This window comes from Diorhabda sublineata, chromosome 3 (genome assembly GCF_026230105.1).
Source record: "Diorhabda sublineata isolate icDioSubl1.1 chromosome 3, icDioSubl1.1, whole genome shotgun sequence".
Classification (NCBI taxonomy): Eukaryota; Metazoa; Arthropoda; class Insecta; order Coleoptera; family Chrysomelidae; genus Diorhabda; species Diorhabda sublineata.
The window spans coordinates 3,108,712-3,125,885 of NC_079476.1; the positions used below are offsets into that span (position 1 = coordinate 3,108,712).

Consider the following 17,174-nt stretch of genomic DNA (forward strand, 5'->3'; position numbering starts at 1 on the left):
TTACAAGGTATAGAAATCAATTATACTTCATTCATTTAAGCTATAGAATCACGAGATTTGATCGAACTACAAGAAAATTATTCGCTGGCCTGCAACATCCCTGCCCCTATCACAAGAGTTGACAGTCTTCCGAAAAAAGCTTGGGCAATTATAAAAAACTTGAAGACCAGATTCCCCGACAAAACAGTTAGATTCAACCAAAATTCGTGGTAACCAAAAACGAATTTCAAAATCTATCCACCTACCACGATGTGTAGAAAACGCTTCAAAACCTCCACGACAATGTGTTGAAATCCAACAAGAAGAACTGGCTATGACACAGATAGCGAGTAAACAGTTGGATCGGCGAGACGTCAGAAACATGGTAGATATGATATTCCAGAATCCCATGTCCACATATTAGTTTGCGGCTATACACCCCATCAGCAGCAAGTGCAGGAATGGGTCCAGTCCCGGCTATATATACGTTCCAGAAAGAACTTTCTTCTAAGGAGGGAGTAATGTTATGAAATTATCAAGGACATGAACCCTGAAAGCCCCCGAGCCAGGTACAAATTTCCAATTAGAAGGATACAGTATGTTATGACCGTTTTTGAAACAATTTATAGGAAGGTTTTTTGTTTGTTTACTTTCTAGAACCGAATTATCAAGAAATCCTCTTTGTATAAATAGGTGTTCGTTTTACAGCGAAGATGTCATCCCCAATACATCGAGATAGATAAGTAAAAGACGATTTTAAATAAATTAATATGTAAAAAATTAGATGAGTGTTTAGTGATAAGTTTTAGTGTGTAGTTTAGTAAAAAGTGACTAGCTTAGTGTACTTAGTGAGTAAGAAACGTTTATATAACCCCACGGTTAGAAACATATTTTATTGCATGCAAATGAGGTAGCGTCTTGAAGTAATCAACCGCTTCCCAGAGGACATGTTCCTTGAAGAAACTTCAGTGTCTTACAGGGGTTACTTAGAATACGTGAACTAGTAAACTTCACTACTTTTGTCGTGGGAATGATTATTATGAGCGCTTCTCTAACCATGGATCTGGTATATCAGTCGGCATTAACTTTTTTTTAGAGTATAAGGGTCGTAAATGGATTGCGTCCAAAAGACCTTCCAAAGAATGTGGTACTAAATACTTTTATAAACTAATTAGGCTTCACAGGATTATCGATATCTAATTATCGAATTCTGGTTAACCATTTTCTTACATGAAACTAAAATAAAATCCGTATTACGAACTTATTAATTAACTTCCTCTCATGTTGGGATAACTACCATGGATGGAGATAAATTTGTAGTAGTTGGTTGAAATTTTATGTCCACATACATAACCTAACTTAACCTATGTTGGTGTAATTCTTAATCCTGTAGATAAGAAAATGGTTAAACCAGACGCAACTTGTATGAAGCTCTATTATATTTTATTTGTGGTATTTGTGATATTTGTGAATAATTTGGTCCATCAATTTCTGTCGCTATTGTGGTAAATCTTATTATCAACTTCGACCGTCACAAAATGCAGTTTTATTTATTTATGATTTTCTACTTTTATCGCTATTAGATCTAATCTATATAGACGCTTGTAACTAACTACAAGTTATACAAGGGTATGGCCGAATAACATTAAATTCGTCGTTCAAAATTATAGGCCCATGGATACTTGTGTAAATAGTCGATAAAATCGTCTCATTCATTTCAAATCAATTTCAAAAACAGTCTCTCGCTATTATAAACAAATAAGTATAGCCGTAGCTTGCATTCACTGCGTGTTTGTCATGTGTTTTCGAGCAAATTTGATGACCAAATTCAGAAAATCGGCAATCCAAGCAGATGCAACCTTCGATTAATAAGTTTTGGTACAATTGTTAAAATAAGAACCATTTTAACATGCAAAAAAGTATGCCAAATTGATTCTTGAAGTTTCATGTTTGTATTACAAGAATCGGAGTAATGCCTTTTCAGTCTGTGCAGCTATGTGATTTTTTTACCTTTAAAGTTTTCTACGTATTCCTCTGCTAGATAAGTTGATTTTGATCTTTCATTTTTAGATTTTAAAGGTTGAAAATACACAGCAATAATGATATATACGAGGATGATCTCAGAAGTACCTAGCCTGACTTAGATATGACGGTAGTTGCTTGAAAAATACCACTGGATTAGAAAGTAATGAAGTACGCAATATATACAGCATTTGAATCAAGTTTTAAGATGCCATAGTGACTGTTTTCAGTGCATTTGAAAACATGGGAACAATAGAATACTTTTATTTGAAAGGCTTTAGACCAACCAATATAAAAACTAAACTGGATTCTACTCTGGGTAAGACTTCTCGTTATCAACAGTAAAATATTAGATAGCAGATTTAATGAGGCTGTATGACCTGCGAAAAAGCATCGTAGTGGTCGACCAAATAAGGTGATGACTATAGAGAATCCAAACATAGTAGGCATTTCAAAAAGTGTGGTGCATTGCTTAATAACTGAAAATTTGGAATTTGGACATGAGGAAGTTGTAATCGAGATGGGTACCGCGTATGCTCACGATGGAATGTCGTTTTATAACCATGGATGAAACGTGGGTCCATCACTTCACATCCGAAACAAAAAACAATCGAAACAATGGACTGAAAAGGAAGAACGGCCTCCGAATAAGGAAATAACCGTTCCATCTGTAGGCAAGGTTATGGCGTCGGTTTTTTTGGGATGCGCGTGAGGTAATTTTCATTGATCATTTTGAAAAAGGAAAAACGGCGTGTATCATGCGACCTTTTTGCAACGTTTAAGCGTAGAAATCAAGCAAAACTAGCCGCATTTGGCTAAGAAGAAAGTGTTGTTGCATCAAGACAATGCACCAGCTCACAAATACGTTATTGCAAATAACAAAATTAATGAATTAATTACCTCTAATTATTTTCCGTCCCTAGACTTGAAAAAATGGCTTGGTGGTCAAATATTATCAAACAATAAAGAGGTGATGTCTTCAGCTGATAAATATTTTGAGAAGCTTGACGATTCTTGTTATAAAAAAAGTTTCAAACTTATTGAACATCGCTAAAAGGAGAATAGTTCAAAGTTTAACGATAAGTTTTAGGTATAAGAAAGTATACATAGATTTTCCTTATTTGTACCCCTGAATACATGAAAATAGTAAAAACCGGGTTCTATTTATGAAAATAAAGAAATTTGATATTTATAAAGTTAAATTTTGAATACTTTTTATACACATCCTGTATAAAATGAAAACTTTTTCAACATAGATTCGAATACATCAAACATTGCTTAAAGCAACGAAATAGAAACCATTTTTATATCTTTAAGGGTATACTCGTAAAAAAATAATTTATAAGGGTCTGCAAAACAATCAAATTTGTTACAAAGAAATTATTAACTCAAAAATATGCATTTTTCGAAAAAAGTTTTTAGACAAAAGTATACTAAAATATTACGCAGATTTCAAAAGTGTATTAATATACAGCGTGTTCTATTAAAAACAACAAAGTTACAGTCGAATTCCGGTGGAACCATTTTGAAAACATATTAGTTAAAAAGATCATATCCGAAAACCCAAACGTAGAAATTTTAATGATTTTACTATAAGTATTTTGCCATATACAGATAGTTTTAACTCGTCGTGGGACACCCTGTATAAATCTCTGAAGAAACATTTTTATTACGAATCTATCTACTGAATGAAACGCCTTTCCTGTATTTCATGAATTATAATCAAAATTATTACAAAAATTTCATCAAAAAAAAAAAAAATATTCAAATCAAAATTTAGAATTCAGTAAACCGAAATAAGGAATCTCAACTCAAATTATACAAACTTACTAATATATGACGACTAACTGGCCTATAATACATATCAAAACGATTAAGGGTAGAAAAATGCGTGATAGGGGATGCAAATGCGAGTTAACTACCTGAATAATTTTAGTAGAACACGTTGCGCTTATGATTTTGATTTACATTAATTTCATATTTTTCAGCATAAAGGGTAATCAATATTTAAATTTACACAGGCCATAACTCTCCACCGTAACCTGTATAATTACGGTCACGCTTTTTACGACTACTAATTTTTTTCGTGTACAGTTGGTATGTCTGTGAGTGTTCGTGATTGTAAAAGCTTACATTGGTTTAGTCTACACTTTTGTTTCGTTTTAAATATGTGTTGCCGAATGTGTTGCAACTTGAATCCTGATGAACTTTTTAATAAGGAATTAGGTGTTATTACAATATACGTGTTACAGCCAGTAGTAAATAAATCCGGACAGTATACTATCCAGCCTTTATTTGGATAAATGACATAGAATTAATCTCGTTAACTAGCAATTTTATATGATGATATCTTCGTAGACTTGATAAAGTAATTAAACAAGTAGTATACAATTAAATAACTAAATAAAGATACAAATAAAATAGAACTAGCTTTTACCCGCGGCTTCGCTCGCATCGAATCCATTAAATAAGTATCAGAAATCATTATAATAGAAAAGAACGAACTCTGTAGCTATATTGGAACCTGAGATATAGATCCTTGAATGTAGAAAAATTGCCAAAAACCTACAACTCCACATTGAATGTCCGCGCCTAGCTCCTTTCCAACTTAACCGATTTAAGTATTCAAAAACTCAAAAGAAAGAAGGTGTTTCAGCGAGTGTTTTTAAACCAAAACTAACTCTATAGCTATATTAGAACCTGAGATATAGATCTTTGAATGTAGAAAAATTGACAAAAACCTACAAAAATCCATAACTCCACAGTGAATGTTCGCGCCTAGCACCTCTCCAACTCAACCGATTCAAGTGTTCAAAAACTAAAAAGAAAGAAGATGTTTCAGAGAGTGTTCTTGATCTAAAACGAACTCTGTAGCTATATTAGAACCTGAGATATAGATTTTTGAATGTAGAAAAATTGCCAAAAACCTACAAAAATCCATAACTCCACAGTGAATGTCCGCGCCTAGCTCCTTTGCAACTCAACCGATTTAAGTGTTCAAAAATCAAAAGAAAAAAGGTGTTTCAGCGATTGTTCTTAAACCAAAACGAACTCTGTAGCTATATTAGAACCTGAGACATAGATCTTTGAATGTAGAAAAATTGCCAAAAACCTACAAAAATCCATAACTCCACATTGAATGTCCGCGCCTAGCTCCTTTGCAACTCAACCGATTTAAGTGTTCAAAAATCAAAAGAAAAAAGGTGTTTCAGCGATTGTTCTTAAACCAAAACGAACTCTGTAGCTATATTAGAACTTGAGATATAGATTTTTGAATGTAGAAAAATTGCCAAAAACCTACAAAAATCCATAACTCCACAGTGAATGTCCGCGCCTAGCTCCTTTGCAACTCAACCGATTTAAGTGTTCAAAAACTCAAAAGAAAGAAGGTGTTTCAGCGATTGTTCTTAAACCAAAACGAACTCTGTAGCTATATTAGAACTTGAGATATAGATTTTTGAATGTAGAAAAATTGCCAAAAACCTACAAAAATCCATAACTCCACAGTGAATGTCCGCGCCTAGCTCCTTTGCAACTCAACCGATTTAAGTGTTCAAAAACTCAAAAGAAAGAAGGTGCTTCAGCGAGTGTTTTTAAAACAAAACGATCTCTGTAGCTATATTAGAACCTGGAATATAGATCTTGGAATGTAGAAAAATTGCCAAAAACCTACAACAATCCATAACTCCACATTGAATGTCCGCGCCTAGCTCCTCTCCAACTCAACCGATTTAAGTGTTCAAAAACTCAGAAGAAAGAAGGTGTTAGAGCGAGTGTTTTTAAACTAAAACGAACTCTGTAGCTATATTAGAACCTGAGACATAGATCTTTGAATGTAGAAAAATTGCCAAAAACCTACAAAAATGCATAACTCCACATTGAATGTCCGCGCCTAGCTCCTCTCCAACTCAACCGATTTAAGTGTTCAAAAACTCAAAAGAAAGAAGTTGTTTCAGCAATTGTTCTTAAACCAAAACGAACTCTGTAGCTATATTAGAACTTGAGATATAGATTTTTGAATGTAGAAAAATTGCCAAAAACCTACAAAAATCCATAACTCCACAGTGAATATCCGCGCCTAGCTCCTTTGCAACTCAACCGATTTAAGTGTTCAAAAATCAAAAGAAAGAAGGTGTTTCAGCGATTGTTCTTAAACCAAAACGAACTCTGTAGCTATATTAGAACCTGAGACATAGATCTTTGAATGTAGAAAAATTGCCAAAAACCTACAAAAATCCATAACTCCACAGTGAATGTCCGCGCCTAGCTCCTTTGCAACTCAACCGATTTAAGTGTTCAAATATCAAAAGAAAGAAGGTGTTTCAGCGATTGTTCTTAAACCAAAACGAACTCTGTAGCTATATTAGAACCTGAGATATAGATTTTTGAATGTAGAAAAATTGCCAAAAACCTACAAAAATCCATAACTCCACAGTGAATGTCCGCGCCTAGCTCCTTTGCAACTCAACCGATTTAAGTGTTCAAAAATCAAAAGAAAGAAGGTGTTTCAGCGATTGTTCTTAAACCAGAACGAAGTCTTTATCTTAAATAGAACCTGAGATATTGAGGATAGAACGTGTGTATGTGAAAAACTCCCATAAGTAATGTACAGGGGGAAATCGCATTTGAGTATAACTTGAGAATGGTGAAAATTAGATGAAATCCGATTGTTGATGGCTGATCTGTGCATCAATACCTTTCATGGAAAAAAAAATCAAGCAAATCGGTTGGGTAGAACACCTGAACGGACTCGGAATGGAAATCATCAATTTTTTTAATATGTAAGATTTCAATATACGGAAGAAAACCATAATGAGTAACAAAATTATGGGTAATAGTGATAGCTAATAATTAGTATATGATAGCAAAATCAAACTAGTATGCAAAATGCCCGTGATTAAATATTATTATTAGAATAGAAGTCATTTACAGAGTAGAAGTCACTCTCCAGTAAATATGATATCGATTTGATTTCAATTGGCAAGTGATTGTGCATTTTTTGCATTGTGAAGTATTGAGCCTTTAACCAATTCTGAACGTGGAGTTGGCAGGTAAAGGTCGTGCTCCGCTTTCCTAAGTGTATTTCCGTGCAATGACCTTTCTGAAAGGATTCTAAGATGAATAATTAAAGAAGTCTCTGCAGTAAGTTTTGTTGTTGTAGTTTGTTTTTTGCGTCTCAATAAGGGCATAACAAAGTGTTAAGGTGAATAAGTTGAGTTGAGGGTCTAGTACTGAGCCTTGGGGCACTCCACCCTTACAAACTAACTTCTGTTGGTAAGGTATGGGTTAAACCATGCGAGAGGTATTCCCTTGAAACCGTAGTAATGCAATTTGTTAATTAAAATATGATTAACACAATCGGAAGTCTCATAAAAATTACAAAAAGTTATTGCACTAGAGTGATGACTGTTTAGGGTAGAGTACACATTATTAAGAAGGGAGAATATAGCACCATTTGTACATGATAAAAGCCTATTTTTATCCAATCTTTCTATGATCTTAGATAACGTGAGAAATAGTGGAATTGGGCGATAATTAGACGCTTAATTTTTATCTCTTCCTTATAACTGTCTTAAGGCAATTGGGAAAAGTGGTAACGTGATTTAATGTGCAATCGGGCAGACTCGAAAACATTTTTGGTATTGAGTCCATCAGTTCCAGATGAGTATTTATAGAAAAAGAACTAAAAAGGCTGAAATAATCCGCTGGTACAAGCTAGTGAAGCATATAATAAAATAACTGACAGTATTGGGAATATAGAAAACTATAGGTCGTTCATAAACGAAGGTTAGACTTAGCCATTATTTATTCAAGTGATTTCTCCTATAACTGTGAAATAATTTAGATATTCTAGAGGCTAGAGCTTAGAGTACTGATTGGAGAGTTCTATACATTTTTTATATTGGAAAAATTGTTAATTAAAACTTGATTAACACAATCGAAAGTCTCAGAAAAATCACAAAAAGTTATTGCAGTGGAGTGATGACTGTGGAGTGTGACTGTGATGAACGTTTCTTTGCAGAAGGTGAACCGATTTTTTGCGTCAACTAAATTTAATATCCCGTGCTTAATGTCTTCTTTCAGTCTCCTGAGAAAGGATAACAGACAGAATATTTCTGCGGTTTGGCACGGTCTTCATCAGAAATTTTGACAACTATATTATTACCTGTATTAGCAATAGGTAATTTTAGCTTTTTCAAATATTATCCAACTAATATTCTGATTTCCCCAATATCTTGTTTCTTTTTTTCGAAAGGAATTACTATTTTTCTGTCACTTTGCGTTATATTTAAGGGACTTGTAGTATTTTCTTGGTCGTCGGTCTAAATATCAGGTTTTACTGTCTGCTTATTTGGTGTTTCCTTCTATGAATCTGTGTTTACGATAATTGTAGTATTGCTCTCTATTTCTTCACCTGCATTAATAAAGGGGTCGTTAATATTTGGTTCGCTTTCCCTATCCTCATACAAATCGTTTTCGTCTTAATCTCAAATAGATTCAAACTCTTCTTCAGTAAACAGTTCAACAAGTGTGACCATTTCATTCAACTGTAGCTTTACTACCAATATTGCTTCGTAAGGGCTACGAATTATTCCTGATCTTCATGAATTGATAATATAATCTTTCAAACCATTTCAAATCAAGTACAAAGCGTATTCTCTACGTTTTGGTTGGGCCCTATAACAGACCTTGTGGTTTAAGTCTCGGGGCTTACCATGTACGATTTTTAATCATGGTCTAGACTTCTTTGAACACTTTGTTAGCGAATTCCCATCAGACATTGATACAAACGTAGAGGATCAAGGAAATTGTAGCACAAGCGGTAAGACCTCTCAAGTTGAACCCATTTCATTATTTTGGTGAAATTTGGCCCGCTATTATGAATATTATCCGGAGAGAAAATCTTGGGGACGATATAGTTAGATAAAATTTTAAAAAAATAATTTATTGAAAAGCTTGCTTCGACAGATTTAAGCCTAAACGTCGTAGAAGTATGTTTAGAGACAGAAACACCGTTTGTAGTAACACATTTAAGAAAGAACAGAATGAAAAACAGGAAAAAATGATGATTGGCCCAGCATAATGAAAATTTCTTCGAATGTTCTATTGATAATTGGAAATAAAACTTGTATTATATCGAGCAATCAAGTGTGGAGTCAAAACTGTTCTCTGAATTTACTACAGAGTGTAACAAAATAATAGTTAGTACAAATATGCATACACACACATTCCAAAAAGTAAATTGGTTTTTCCTAAAAAGGTCAAGGAAGGTTTGAATAATTAGAAAAATTATTCTAGCAAATTTTCCATTATTGAAAAACTTATCAGGTTGATGATGATGATTAGGAAGGTTCTACGTGAGTCTAGGAATAATTCAATGATCGAAAAGCTATTTTTGCAGGTTAAGTTTATGAAAAAATTGTCTAGGAAGCTTCCAATAATTATCCAATAATTTCTAGGTAGAAATTTTTGAATGATTTATAGAGTATCTATAACTGTCTTGTAAAGATTCATTTCTAAAGAAGTATCACTAGATGATCAAGCAATATGTGTATTAAGTTCAGTGAAATGCACTTGAGTCCAATCATGTAAATCCTACACATTCTACTTAATTTGCTTCATCTACAGGGTGTTTCTATATTCGAACGACAACGATCTACCACATAGAGATCTCATTAAATGATTCATTTTGATATAGGAATACGAACCCTTACGGGGCCTAGTTGCTGAGATATAGGGTGTTCAAATTTTTTAATCAAAATCAAAAATTTGCCATAAATCAAGAACACCTTTAATTTTTTGTTCAAATTTCGTTACTTTAATAAAGTAATATTTTGACATAAATAAACTTTGGAAACATTTTAACTAGTCACGCGCTGTCGGGGTTGATTGTCACTATTTTTAACGCCACTGGAGCAAATTCTTTTTTAAAAGTTGTTTTAAATTGCCCGATTATTTTAGTTAAAAAACTAATAACCTTTTGTAGAGCTAAAATGAACAAAAGACTGTATTACAACAATAACAAAATTGACAAAGTTATTCAAACTATTGGCCGCTTACCTCAATACACTTTTCACACCGTTTTGTCATTGAAAAACGTGTCTTTGAGAATAAATCTGGACGGGATTGAATGATTTCTGCCGCAGCTTGATTCTATATAGCTTCTATTCTTCATATAGCTCCATAAAAAAAAAATCGCTAGGATTTAAGTCAGGTGATTTTCGGGGCCAATAATTGGGTCCACCGCGACCAATCCATTTTTCTCTAAAACGTCTGCTTAAGTAATTTCTTGCCACTGCAGCAAAATGAACAGATGCCTCATCGTGTTGAAACCACATGTGATGTCTAATATTTAACAGTATATTCTCCAACATTTCTTCAAGAAAGTGCGAAGATATTGCTTCATTTAACATATTTGATAACATGTAAGGCCCGATTAAGCAATCTCCAACCATACCCATCCACACATTAACCGAGTATTTATGCTGACATCCCCCTTCACGAACAGTTGAAAATTTCTTCCCTCGTAAATCTAGCCTTATCGTTATACAACACATATTTTGGAAAATTTCAATCTTCACGAAACTTTCGTAAATACCAGTTTGAAAAATCCATGCGCACCTGAAAATCTCTAGGTTCTAATGCTTGAAGACTGGCCAATTTGTATGGATTTAACACTTGTTTTTTTAAAACTTTCCATACAGTAGAATGATCCACTCAGGCCTCTTTGATGCACGCGTTTTTTGTCGCTGGTCGCGGGGCGACAAGAAACGCGACATTATTTTATGAAACAATATCCTAGCGTTTCTTGTCGCGTGCCGCTTTCAAATTTGATCAGTTTCAACTGTTGCAAGTGGACCACCCAACGGCAGTGATTAAAAATGGATCCGTGTGTTTTTACGTATTTGATATATAAAAATTTCATTGAAAAAGACGCCAGAGACGTTGGGGTGTGCATCCAATTAATAGTGCAAGACTTTTCAGAGGCGCATATTATACATTTCATGCAGAATTAAGACTCGACAGGGAGAAATTCAGAACCAGGGGAAATGTTATCAATGACGCTGAGGTAAGTACAAACAAAAGACCATTATTGAAAGAAAAAAGGTAAAATAATAGTGTTAATGAGTAGATTTGTTTGAATCAATAACAATGAATTCGGGAATGATGATTTCGTTAATTTCCTTTCACGCATCTCTTTTCAATCGCCTGTTTTTGTAATCTTCTGATGATTAATCCCACAAACATGTTTTTTCTTTTATTGCGTCATTAAAATATTCAACGTCCAGATTCTCCATGGTACTCCTTCACACATCAACAGAACTATGCAAACTGACTGAAATTTAACAACATGCTTTTAGAAAACGTCGCGTTTCTTATCGCCTCGCGACCAGCGACAAAAAACGCGTGCATAAAAAAGGCCTTAAAGCGCGACCTACAGTTCGAGTAGTTAATGATGGCCTTTCAAAAATATTATTTAATATTTCCTCTTCCAGATGCACAGTCCTTGTTGTACGTTGCTTTCCAGCGTTATTTCTTATAATTAACAAGTTTTTTCAGCCTTTTTTCAATACTTGCAAATGAAGAATGACGTGGAATTCGACGATTGAGAAATCTTTGTTGGTATAAACGAGCTGCCATTCTACCATTTTTTTCGAGCTAAATCATTAACATATCGGTAAATTCTTCAAATAAAAAATTCATTTTATAACAGCAAAATTAATGTAGAAACTAATTTAAAATTCTAAGAATTAAATTTATCAAATCGCGTCAAATACACAAAGTGTCACGAACTATCAAAAATATGACACGTGATTATAATTTACAAATATTGAGTAAGTATTTAATTACCTAAAGACTTTTGTTTAGAGTCTAGAGCTTTCATTTTAGCTCCATAAAAGGTTATTAGTTTTTTATAAATGAATTTACTCCTAAATTTTTGGAGTTTACTCCTTAAGAATCGATTTGCATATATAAGGGGCCCGGTATGAGAAAAATGTGAGGAGTAAAATCTATCGATGAATGACCTCGTTACGTTTTTGGTGTGCGTCCTATGATGAGAAAGAGGTGTAGATGATATTGCCGGAACATCTAACAAACACGTGGTTGCAAGGTACGTTATAATTCATGTATTATATGTATGAGCATGTGCAATTTGTATTTATTAAATATTTTAATAATTATCGATGTAGTTCATATAAATACATATTTGAAAACAACACATAAAATTAGATAATCAACCCAATATGAATTATCGAGCGCATCCACATAAAATAGAAAATTTCTAATCTAACCAAAAATTAATTTTTTTGTCGATGTCTATAAATTCTTCCACGTTATTATGATTTATTTTATAAATAATTTTTAAATATTAACAACTGTAGTCAATAATTCGATAATATTATCAGAAAAATCGACAATATTTTTTCATTATAATAATGTTTTTATATAATTTTCTTTCGAAAAGTTATTTTTTAGCTTATTTAAATAATTTTCATGTACTATTTATTATTGTATGTAAAAGATTTAGTGACATAATTATCTTTTTATAACCATTTTTGTTAATTATTAAGATAATATTATATTTTAAATAAAAAATTAATTATAATAATTTAAAAAAAAATGTTTATAAAAACCTTTTTTTATCAATTTTCTTAAAGTCGGTTAAAATTTTTATAATTTTCTAATTTTTTTTTTATATTTTTTGACTAGGAAAAAATCTAAACCTCCAAAAACTCCAGCCGAGAGACAGCGAGTTTACAGATTGAAAAAAAAATTAATAAAGGAAGCCCAAAATATTCTGGCAATCAATCAATCTTTTTTAAGTTAAATAAACTCTTTTTGCGTCTGGTTAGACTATCGAACTTAAGGAGTAAACTCCAGTCGTGCGTCGGAGCTGACACACACACACACACAATTTTTCAAAGTCTGTTTATGTCTAAATATAACTTTATTAAAAAGCGTATTGGTTACCAAATTTTGAAAAGAAATTTAGAAGCGTTCTTGATTTATGGCAAATTTTTGATTTTGATTTAAAATTCCTCGTATTCCTATTTCAAAATGAATTTATTGAGATCTCTCTGTGGTTGAGCGTTGTCGGTCGAATATAGAAACACCCTGTATGTACTTATTTCAGTAATACGTTCGAACACCTCATTTTTGTTGGTATAATTCAATATAAACAGAGTAGCTATTATCCCTGTGATATTTTCGGGTGTTTCTTCGATTTCATTTAGGGGTAGCGATTTTATTTTATGCATCAAATTCGTACAATCAATATTAATAGCTTTAGTAACATAATTCAAAGACTTTTTTCTTTAGTATCGCGGAACGCACCATTTTGGTATAAAAGACAAAATTGAAAAACAATTTAGAAATAGCTACCGTCGTTCACATACATTTAACATTAAATAACCATCTAATCACAGCGTGATATGCTATTCACAAAAAAAATTTGAATAATTTATTTGTGGGAACCAATCGTCGACATATAATTATATAAGTTACGATAATAATTAACTCGAGTGGTTAATGAAGCCACCCAGTAGCCGTAACGATATATTTCAATAATTGAATTATTTATATGACGTTGTCATAGTAACAGACATATTTTATGTTGGTATGATTGATAGATATTTGATTTGTCTGCATAATCACCGCGCTGATATATTCTATGATATTTTGATTAGGTATACGTTGGAATTAATATTAATGCCTTTCGCTTATAAATGTTGCTTAAATTTACATATTTTCACTAATATGGCATTCGAATTTAATGTTTTTGTTTTTTTGTATATTGCAATAAGTACCACGTTATTGTCAATTAAAATATATACAAGGTGTTACAAAATAACTCTGTTTATATTATACATCAACGATCTACTCGACAAAATTTCAGACCCGATCTACACACTACCAGTCCCAGAGCAGAACTTTTGTACATCACCAAACGTCACTTTATAAGTTCAGAACAGGTCGGATATGAAATTGCCAAAAACCTCATAACGGGGGCGCGTGAAACCTTTTGTAACGTGGGGTAAACCTCAAATAAGCGTAAGAAGTTTTGGAAGCCGGAAAATTTTTTTTAAAACGAGAGGGATGATTGGGATAAGTGAAGGAAAAATTATGACCAGCCTTGGATGTTCATTTTATATTATTTACGTTTCTGATGTTAAAAAATTTTACTTAATTTTATTTGTTGATCATACAGCTCGATTCTATTCCTTTTATTATAATATTGTATCTAAAAAGGATCATAATCAATTAAAAATGAAATGCCAGCATTAGATAAGTAAATACTTTAACGCATTTTTGCAATTATCATCCTGCCTCAACGTTCCTCCAAAGTTTCTTGGGGTACCACGAGCCGTTACTCAATACTGAGCAACTTTATCAAAAAGTATAACTATTCCCAGGAGTTTTAAAAAAAAATTACTAAAATCAATTGATAATTGGCGCAATAAATGAATTTAAAAAAATTAGAAGCCCTTTTTTGCGTGGTTGACGGGAGCTCGAGTAGGTGGAAATATAATAATTATATTTCAGTGAATTTTTATCGTATCCATATGATTTTTTTCTAATTTCGGGTAACTCAAACAGATATTTTGAACGGAGACTTCAAAAATTATTTTCCATTAAGCCGTATACGAAAAATTTTCATTTCAAATATACGCCGATTTTTTCAATTTTTTTCGGAGGTTTAAGAAGTGGCGTTTGGTGATGTAATAAGTTCGAGCCGCCAGTTTACAAGCTTAAATGTACCTTATCGACTCTGTTTTTTATACGTTGTTGACGTTCAAATAAACCAACACTCAAATCTGTAAATAGCAACAGATCATTATCATCGAACCCGATCTTGAAAATATTCTAAATAATCCGGTAAATTTAGACGGTCGAAGTTACATAAATTCTCATCAAGCTGAAAATTAGTAAAATTATTTAAAATACATTTGAACATAGAATTTGAATGTTTCCCATCATTTCCGTGTATAGACGAAAATTGTAGATCATAAAATTGTCTACAAGAAACGTATTAATACTTTTTTCCTACAAGCCACTGTTTCTGACATATAATTTTCCAAAAAGTTATAAAAGTTGTCGTATTTAATGGTTTCTCCAATATATTTTCAGCAGGAAACATTGAAATGAACCGAGACTTGTTGTATTTGTAAAAAATTCATCAAATAAATTATCAAATTATCAATTGACGAAGATGTTGCTAAAGTTCGACGATGCTGTTCTGCAGCTTTGGTATTTCTACGACAGTAAATCTGAAACATTATCACTTTTATAACTTTTTGAATCTTTATATTTCAGAAACGGTGGTTCGTAGAAAAAAAAGTATTGATACGTTTTTTGTAGATAATTTTATGATCTACAATTTTTATCTGGAATATTTTTATGATAAAACTTACAGTTCTGCTGATAATCGTAAAAAACTCATTTAAGTTTGATTTTTAATTGTATTTTAAACAATTTTACTGATTTCCAGGGTGATGGGAATTTATGTAGCTTCACTCTTACTTTTTGGTCGAATTTGACCGGACTAAAAGTGGAGAGGAAGTAATCTAATTGAGTTTAATGCAGTAAAAACTCAGATTGCTGCATTTACAAAGAAAGCTGGAACTGCAGCTCAGGATTTAGTACTCAGAACGTGTTGTCATGGAAAAATATGATTGAATCGCGGATAATTTCGTGCATTTTCTATAACTCTCAACGTGGATTGAACCAACAGCAGTGTACCTATCGCCACGCTTCGACTTTTGGTGATGGAACAATCTCTCCAGCTACAGTGTTCCGAATTCAATGTGCCAAATCCAACAAAAGTTGGACAAAACACTTCTATGCGAATGGTCGTTTGTTTTTTCGGAATAGCTGGACATGTTACCACCGTTCCATTAGAGAAACATAGAACTGTCAATTCTGAATGGTACACCAGCATTTGTTTGCCAGAAGTGTTTGGAAAAATCAGGGAAACCAATCGCGGAAGACGAATCATTTTCCACTACAATAATGCGAGCTTTCACAAATTAGTTCATTCAACGTTTTTCAACAGTCAAAACAAATGAATTGAATTTAAATTTCTAAAACTACTTCAAAACATATTATTATTTATTTTTAAATATTAAATTATTTATAAATTATTTTTCCCATATCGCATAATTTGTATTATTGTTGATTATCTATTTTATGAAATATATATGATTATAAACTTTTATAAAAAAACTCGAAACGATATAAATTATTCCAATTATTACCAATTAAGATTTAAACATACAGAATTTTTTTTCTTTCGGTGTGGTTTAACAGGTGATAGTTGAATGGAAATTGAAATAACTCGATTAAAAAGTACCACCAGAAGTTTAACGTCGACATAGCAATTTTATATCGTACTCAACATCTTGAATTCATTAATACGGAATTCGTATTACCATATACACGCATATATTTATTATGATTCAGAATGGATTTTTGGGAGATTTGTTTACTTTTTAATTCATTCTTTCGAGCAGTAAGAAGGAAGTTATTTTAACCAGTAATTTATTAATATTAATTTATGCTTCTAAATGTTCTTGATTTTAGGTATCTTCTGATTTAAAATTAGTTCTTTTCTAATATTTAAGATAGATGCTAACAGATAAAAATTTGACGTTTCGATTTCTCTTAGTCTATATCAAAATTATAGTCGAAACGTCGAATTTTCATCTGTATTTTTATTATTATATGAAAAAACTAATCTTAAATCAGAAGAGACCTAAAATCAAGAAGATTTAGAAACATAAACATATCAAAAGGTCTAAGAAATAAGAAATTAAATTAAATTATTAATTTATAAATTTCTCTAATTTCTTAGACCTTTTGATATGTTTATGTTTCTAAATCTTCTTGATTTTAGGTCTCTTCTGTTTCAAAATTAGTTTTTTAATAATTTTTGAAAGATAAATAAAATTGATAAAGCCTTGAAGAGAAGTCAAAACGTCAATTTTATCTATGTTTAAAAAATTTTGCATTTTTGCAAGACTGACTGACAAATATGGAGAAAACAAAAATGATCAAGTAACTTCTGATAGGCAAATTGAATCATATTAACACAACTCTAAAGTGATTTTCATTTTCTAATCTTAACAAACACAGACCGAAACGATTTATGGTTTTACCGAGTTTCGATTACT

The 17,174-nt window shown here is 32.2% G+C and overlaps 1 protein-coding gene across 1 annotated transcript in view; it reads right to left on the reverse strand.

The window, feature by feature from the left end:
* Window positions 1-17,174, reverse strand: part of LOC130441037 (paired box protein Pax-2a) — a 58,565-nt gene that overhangs the window by 38,060 nt on the left and 3,331 nt on the right. The gene's annotated exons all lie outside the window — the stretch shown is intronic.